The sequence below is a fragment of the Electrophorus electricus genome, chromosome 2 (assembly GCF_041902795.1).
Source record: "Electrophorus electricus isolate QZ-2024a chromosome 2, ASM4190279v1, whole genome shotgun sequence".
NCBI lineage: Eukaryota > Metazoa > Chordata > Actinopteri > Gymnotiformes > Gymnotidae > Electrophorus > Electrophorus electricus.
In genome coordinates, this window is record NC_137498.1 from 1700001 (window position 1) to 1707500 (window position 7500).

At 49.4% G+C, this 7500-nt stretch overlaps 1 protein-coding gene across 16 annotated transcripts in view; it reads left to right on the top strand.

The window, feature by feature from the left end:
• Positions 1–7500, top strand: part of ptprk (protein tyrosine phosphatase receptor type K) — a 91759-nt gene that overhangs the window by 47025 nt on the left and 37234 nt on the right. The window lies entirely within an intron of this gene.

Consider the following 7500-nt stretch of genomic DNA (forward strand, 5'->3'; position numbering starts at 1 on the left):
TGTGCGTGTGTGCGTGTGCGTGTGCGTGCGTGTGTGCGTGCGTGTGTGTGTGCGTGCGTGTGTGTGTGTGCGTGCGTGTGTGAGTGTGTGTGTGTGTGTGTGTGTGTGAAAAGAGTGTGCCACACTTTTGAACTCCTTTGTGACTTTCCCTGCAGTTAGGGTGAAGAGATTGTTGATGGAGTGTGTGTGTGTGTGTGTGAGGGAATGTTATAATTACCCGGTCAAACCCCAGAACCTGAGTGGCCGCTTGAAGAGTGCTGATTTAGCAGAACTACTGTGTGCTCAACACACACACACACACACACACACACACACAGATAGTGAGGTGCTCTGTCACATTGGTTTATCAGTCCAGTTTTCAATTAAGCGGTCCCTCATCTCACTAACGAACCCTGCCTTGCTGGGGGCGGGGTCAGGGGTCGTCTGATCCCCAAGGGGGCAGGAGCAGAATGGCAGAGGCAAAATCAGGAAGTGACACACACACACACACACACACACACACACACACACATCAGTTTGCTGACAGTGTGTGTGAAGGTTTGAAGAGTTTTCCTGCCACTTACAAACAGCACGAGCACATTCGCCACGGAGACGATACCGCGCGACCCCGTAACCCTCCAGCAACAGTTCCACATGGCGCGTGCGTGTCCGGATTGGGCTCAGCATTACCTCGGCTCCCAGACCCCCAGGTTGATCATCTGCCCTACAGCAGGAGCGGGATGCATTCCCGGGCTGTCTGCTCTCTGGGCGTCTCGTCCATGCTGCTCTTGAAGACTTTTCACGTGCAGCGGCATGGCTGTGGTATGGTTTCGGTTACCCATAAGGCTGTGCTGGGCTCTGGGTGCTCCAGTGCTTCCGGCTGAGATCTCAGGATTTACCCTCAGCACTTAGCATTTAGCCCCACTGTGCTTTCTAGACTCTCACTGGTTCTAGACTCTCACTGCGGTTCTAGAATGTAACCCCGCTGTACGTGCTCACATAGAGTCATTATTATTCCATCATTCTTGCATCATTACTAAATCGGATTTGGAATGTTTTCCTGGTGTGCAAGTTGCCCCGCCTTCCATCGCCACGGAGACGAACACTCCTGTCTGAGGAACTTTAATTCATGCAAACGGAAGTTTTTATTTTGGTAATGAATGTGGAGTCAGTGCTCTAGCTGTGAGGCATGACACACACACACACACACACTCAGGGCTTGGTGCTAGAGCAATGCTTCATTACATTTTATGTCCTGTGGCGTTTAGAAACAATCTCTCACACTGCACATCGGCACCACATTACACTATTACACACACACACACACACACACACACACACAAACAAACTTGCGTAAATAAAACATCCGTCTTTTTGTGTGTGTGTGTGTGTGTGTGTGTGTGTGTGTGTGCTTGTTCCTCTGTGAACAACTCATAAACACAGACCATTCTCACTCTCTCCCTAATCCCCACATGTAGCTACAGGATGTTTACACCACTCACACACACACACACACACACCCACACACACACACACACACACACACACGCTCACACGGGTTCAAACGCTGCTCTCAACTGCTCTCCAGACCTGCTCTGCTGTCAACAACTCTGTTAGTCCTTAGAGAATCCTGCTGATTCTCCCAGACTATAATACTCCCCCTCTCTCTCTCTCTCTCTCTCTCGCTCCCCCTCTCTCTCTCTCTCTCTCTCTCTATCTCTCTCTCTCTATCTCTCTCTCTCTCTCTCGTGCCGTGCTTCTCTCCTCCTCTCTCTGTCCTCATTAAGGGTATTTCCTTGTTGCTACAGATCTGGAGATTAGGAAGCGATAGAGTAGGTTCAGCGCCGTCGACTGTGAGGGGTGAGACGGCAGGCATGCGTGACGAGGTTGCTGGGGGATTGTGGGGGATTGGCTTTGGACGCACCAGTTACAGGAGCCGTCACTCTGCCATCGTACGTCAACGGACTGACGGAGAGTAGAACACGGTTTTCTGACGGTGGCCAGAGCAGAGTGACTGTGTGTGTGTGAGAGCCATGTCGTGGAGGTGAGAAGCTCTGGCAAACGTTCACAAGGTCTCAGGATTATCAGAGTATGAGGCTCATTAACATTTAAATGTTCCTCTTGTATGTGTATCTCCAACCGCAGTGCTTTAGCAACGCTGTCCCAAGCTCCACACACAGTGGATCGGTGTGTGTGTGTGTGTGTGTGTGTGTGTGTGTGTGTAAGACTGCAGTATGAAATGTCTGTCCCTTGTGCGCAGTAGATAACAACACGTATAAGAACAAAACAATGACATAGCAGTAAACAGTAGTTAATCAGTGAGTCACGTCACACACACACACACACACACACACACACACACACACACACACACACCCCAGACACAAATTCTTTGATATATGTATAATCTGTTCCTCCCGGTCTCCCAGGAGGGGCTTCTGGGTAATAATAATTGTTTGTGTAGAACTTTTAACAGCAGACTGTCAGACAGAAGCTTTTCAGACTCCCAAGTCCAGACCCCTAAGGAGAGACACGAAGGTAACAGTGGTGAGGGAGAACTCCAGATTCACACCCATGACAGCAAGATTCAAACCCACGACAGCAAGATTCACACCCACGACAGCGAGATTCAAACCCACGACAGCGAGATTCACACCCACGACAGCGAGATTCACACCCACGACAGCGAGATTCACACCCACGACAGCGAGATTCACACCCACGACAGCGAGATTCACACCCACGACAGCGAGATTCAAACCCACCACAGCAAGTCACACCCACGACAGCGAGATTCACACCCACGACAGCGAGATTCACACCCACGACAGCGAGATTCACACCCACGACAGCGAGATTCACACCCACGACAGCGAGATTCACACCCACGACAGCGAGATTCACACCCACAGCAGCGAGATTCAAACCCAGGTTGCGCTGCCTTGTTCTGCTTTTATAGCAAGTTACTGATAAAATCCTGCCATGGTGACCTGTTGACCTTTTCAGGCTGACCCAGTGGGTGCTGAGATAGACTAGTGTATGGTTAACAATATTTATTCCTAAACCGTGCGTGTGTGTGTGTGTGTGTGTGTGTGTGTGTCTGGCCTAGTTTGCTTATCAGAGCTTGGACAGACTCTCCCTATTTGAATTTCAAAAAGGCCAGTTGGATGAATGTGGTGTTCACTGAGGTCTAGTACCTGAATCTCTCTGCATCTCTTTTCTTTTCCTGTGTGTGTGTGTGTGTGTGTGTGTGTGTGTGGGGCTACTCTGATCCTGTTACTGGATTTGAATTCATCACATTTGTCTCCTTTCCTTTTCACCCATACACACAGTATAAACCCACACTGCCATGAATAGAACATGAGTCAGGGGGAAAAGTGGACCTCGCCAAACACTGTCCCCTCCAGCCAGGGTGTGCTATACCACATAGAGAACACCACACCATGTGTGGTTCCTCAGGTATAAGTTTCCGTGTGTGGGGGTTTTGTCGATACATTTACCTTGACTAAACAGTTTGTACCAGTTTTATTCCCTAGTCCATGCACCCGAAGAACTGTTTATGCAGCTCCCTGTGTGTGTGGATTACCTCGTATGTGTAGATGATTAATGTCTGGCTCATTTGCCGTGACTTCACTTATCGACTGACTGACTGACAGACAGACAGACCGACTGACCTATTGGGACCTAGTGGCCCACTGATTCTAAATAGTTCTTGTTCTGCACAATTGTTATGGCCTGTCTCTCTCTCTTTCCCCCTCTCTCTTTCTCTGTCTCTCTCTCTCTCTCTCTCTTTCCCCCTCTCTCTTTCTCTGTCTCTCTCTCTCTCTCTCTCTTTCCCCCTCTCTCTTTCTCTGTCTCTCTCTCTCTCTCTCTCTTTCCCCCTCTCTCTTTCTCTGTCTCTCTCTCTCCCTCTCTCTTTCCCCCTCTCTCTTTCTCTGTCTCTCTCTCTCTCTTTCTCTCTCTCTCCCCATCTCTCTCTCTCTCCCCCATCTCTCTCTCTCTCTCTCTCTCTCTCTCTCTCTCTCCCCCCATCTCTCTCTCTCTCCCCCATCTCTCTCTCTCTCTCTCCCCCATCTCTCTCTCTCTCTCTCTCCCCATCTCTCTCTCTCTCTCTCTGTCTCTGTTCTTTTCTTCTGACACAGAGCTTTATTTGAGGTTTTCAGGATAAAAGGTGAACTGCATGTGTATCACAGGCCCAAGTCGTGTGTGCGTGTGTGCGCACAACAGGCCTCAGCAACTTGAACAGTGCAGATGAACACTAACCCCTGCGTTCTCCACTCATCTGATGGTCTGATCAGGGACTCAGGAACCTCCTCCTGATGTCTGATTAGACTGAACAGACGTGTGCTGTCTGGCTCTGCGCTCGGACAGATCTGGTGGTGTTTGGCAGGTTTTAGGACACACAGCTGTCAGGAATACGAAAATAAGTAATTTCTCTCTCCCTCAATCTTCCTCTCCCTCTCTTCCTGTCTTTTTTCTTTGTCTCACTCTCTCTTTCTCTCTCACTCTGTTCTTCAGTGCTATATTTGATAAAACAAGGCATTATGGGCTGTATTTGGTTGCCTGGTAACCCTCCATTTGACTGGAAAACATGAAATGAGGAGGAAACCTTGTGTGACCCAGAGTTCATCTCCCATCACCGTGCGTGCGCACACACACGCACACACACACACGCATGCACGCAGACAGACAGAGACAGCAGGACACCTAACGTATGCGTTAGACTGACTCATGGGCACATTTATAGTCCTACAGCACCGTTCATAAGGGCCATTTATAACAGAGAAACTGAAGCCAGAAACACAATCAAAACCTGAAAACTTGTGTTGATTCTACATTATGAGGGATGTAAACAGTGCCAAGCCCCTCCCCCTTGTCATTTAAACTGGACGCCAAGCCCCTCCCCCTTGTCATTTAAACTGGACGCCAAGCCCCTCCCCCTTGTCATTTAAACTGGAATTCCAAGCCCCTCCCCCTCATCATTTAAACAGTGCTAAGCCCCTCCCCCTTGTCATTTAAACAGTGCCAAGCCCCTCCCCTTGTCATGTTTCATGTCTCATGATGATGATTTGAGCCTGAAAACTACAAGCAAGTCACATTTGCATATTTCTTCTCCTGAGCACAATAAACCGACTCCATAGAGACTCAATAACAACCCCCAAAAAAGCAACCAACAAACAAAACATCTGCTGGTGAGGATGTTCCAGCTCCAGCATCTGATTCAGAAAGTGTCTGATTACGATAGCGTCAGGTGATGGAGCTGTTGTCCCGGGGAGTTTGGGGCGATGAGTTTGTTAGGAGGGCAGCCCCCTCCCCGGAGCCGGCCTCGTTAGCCTCGTTCTGTTGGACTGGTCCTCATTTGGAGCTCTGCGTGCAGCGGGGAGAACTTCAGAACTTCACACGTGTTTAGAGAGACATGACACAGAGAAGAAAAGGAGAGAGAAGGATGAGGGAAGGAATGTATGTGTGTGTGTGTAAGTAACGAGCAGCCCTCACACGGCGCCCCCTGCTGTCTGACCTACTAAAAGGCGATCAGACGAGATCGGATGTTGTTTATGCTGTTTGGATGTCAGCATGGTGTGTGACTCAGGCGTTGCCACGGCAGCAGGGAGAGAACTATGAAGTTTGAGATGATGGGGAACGTCTCTTCTTGGAGTGAGTGAGTGTGAGTGTGTGTGTGTGTGTGTGTGTGTGTGTGGTACTGTGATGGGTTTCATGACGGGATGAGTTAGATAGACCACAGTATTATTAATGCAGGTCTGTGTGTGTGTGTGAGAACCACAGTGTTATTAATGAAGGTGTGTGTGTGTGTGTTTGAAAGGCCACTACTCTCACTCCATCTCCTGAGTCTCACTCACATCCATTTAGCAACCTGCTACTTAGGACCAGAGGGAGGGAGAGAGGTTTAGTCCGTGTGCTTCAGTCCCCAGACATCATGTTATTCTGATACCCTCAGACTTTGGTTTGAACCGCAGCTGTGCTGCATGGCATTGTTTATAGTCCAGCGAGGTGGTAAAGCCTGTGGGGGGGGCGTGGCTGTGGTGTGAGGGGCGTGGTATTGTGGGTTAGGGGGTGTGGCTGTGGCGTGAGGAGGTGTGGTATTGTGGGTTAGGGGCGTGGCTGTGGCATGGGGGTGTGGTATTGTGGGTTAGGGGGCGTGGCTGTGACATGGTATTGTGGGTTAGGGGGCGTGACTGTGGCCTGGTATTGTGGGTTGGGGGCGTGGCTGTGGTATGAGGGTGCGTGGTATTGTGGGTTAGGGGGGCGTGGCTGTGGTGTGAGGGGCGTGGTATTGTGGGTTGGGGGGGCGTGGCGTGGGGGCCAGCACAGGAGTCAGGTTGTTAAAGGTTGAAGAAAAGAGTGATTTTGGCGTGTTGGGTGCACAGAGAGCAGGCCAGAATCAGGGCATGATGGGAGTGTGAACACATGCCTGCCGCAATTACACAGTTAATCCATCCATCATATACACAGTCACACTCTCTCCATTGCCCTGTCCTCCTCTCTCTCTCTCTCTCTCTCTCTCTCTCTCTCTCTCTCTCTCTCTCTCTCTCTCTCTCCCTCTCTCTCTCCTGCTCCCATTTTTTGTTTCATTTTTGTCCTGCATTCTGTTGGTCCCCCCCCCCCCCCCCCCCGCAATTTCTCTTTCTTTGAGACCTAATCTCACTGTTTGTCACACTCTCACGTGCAGACACACACACACACACACACACACACAAAGTTGCAGTCTTGTGCTGGACTAGATAAAGACTCAGGTGCTAAGTCGTCATTGTAAGACTGTATCTTGTGTGACATTAAAGGCAGCGTATGTGTGGTGTTAAAAACTACTGAGCTGGACTTCAGGTTTTAAATTTAGTGGCAGTAACAAGAATGTAATACCCCTTAGAGCCTGTGCACTTACCCTGGATTAGAGCCTGTACATTTACCCTGGATTAGAGCCTGTACATTTACCCTGGATTAGAGCCTGTACACTTACCCTGGATTAGAGCCTGTACATTTACCCAGGATTAGTGCCTGTACACTTACCCTGGATTAGAGCCTGTACATTTACCCTGGATTAGAGCCTGTACATTTACCCTGGATTAGTGCCTGTACATTTACCCTGGATTAGTGCCTGTACACTTACCCTGGATTAGAGATTAGAGCCTGTACATTTACCCAGGATTAGAGCCTGTACACTTACCCTGGATTAGAGCCTGTACATTTACCCAGGATTAGAGCCTGTACATTTACCCTGGATTAGTGCCTGTACATTTACCCTGGATTAGTGCCTGTACACTTACCCTGGATTAGAGCCTGTACATTTACCCTGGATTAGTGCCTGTACACTTACCCTGGATTAGAGCCTGTACATTTACCCTGGATTAGAGCCTGTACACTTACCCTGGATTAGAGCCTGTACATTTACCCTGGATTAGTGCCTGTACACTTACCCTGGATTAGAGCCTGTACATTTACCCAGGATTAGAGATTAGAGCCTGTACATTTACCCAGGATTAGAGCCTGTACACTTACCCTGGACTA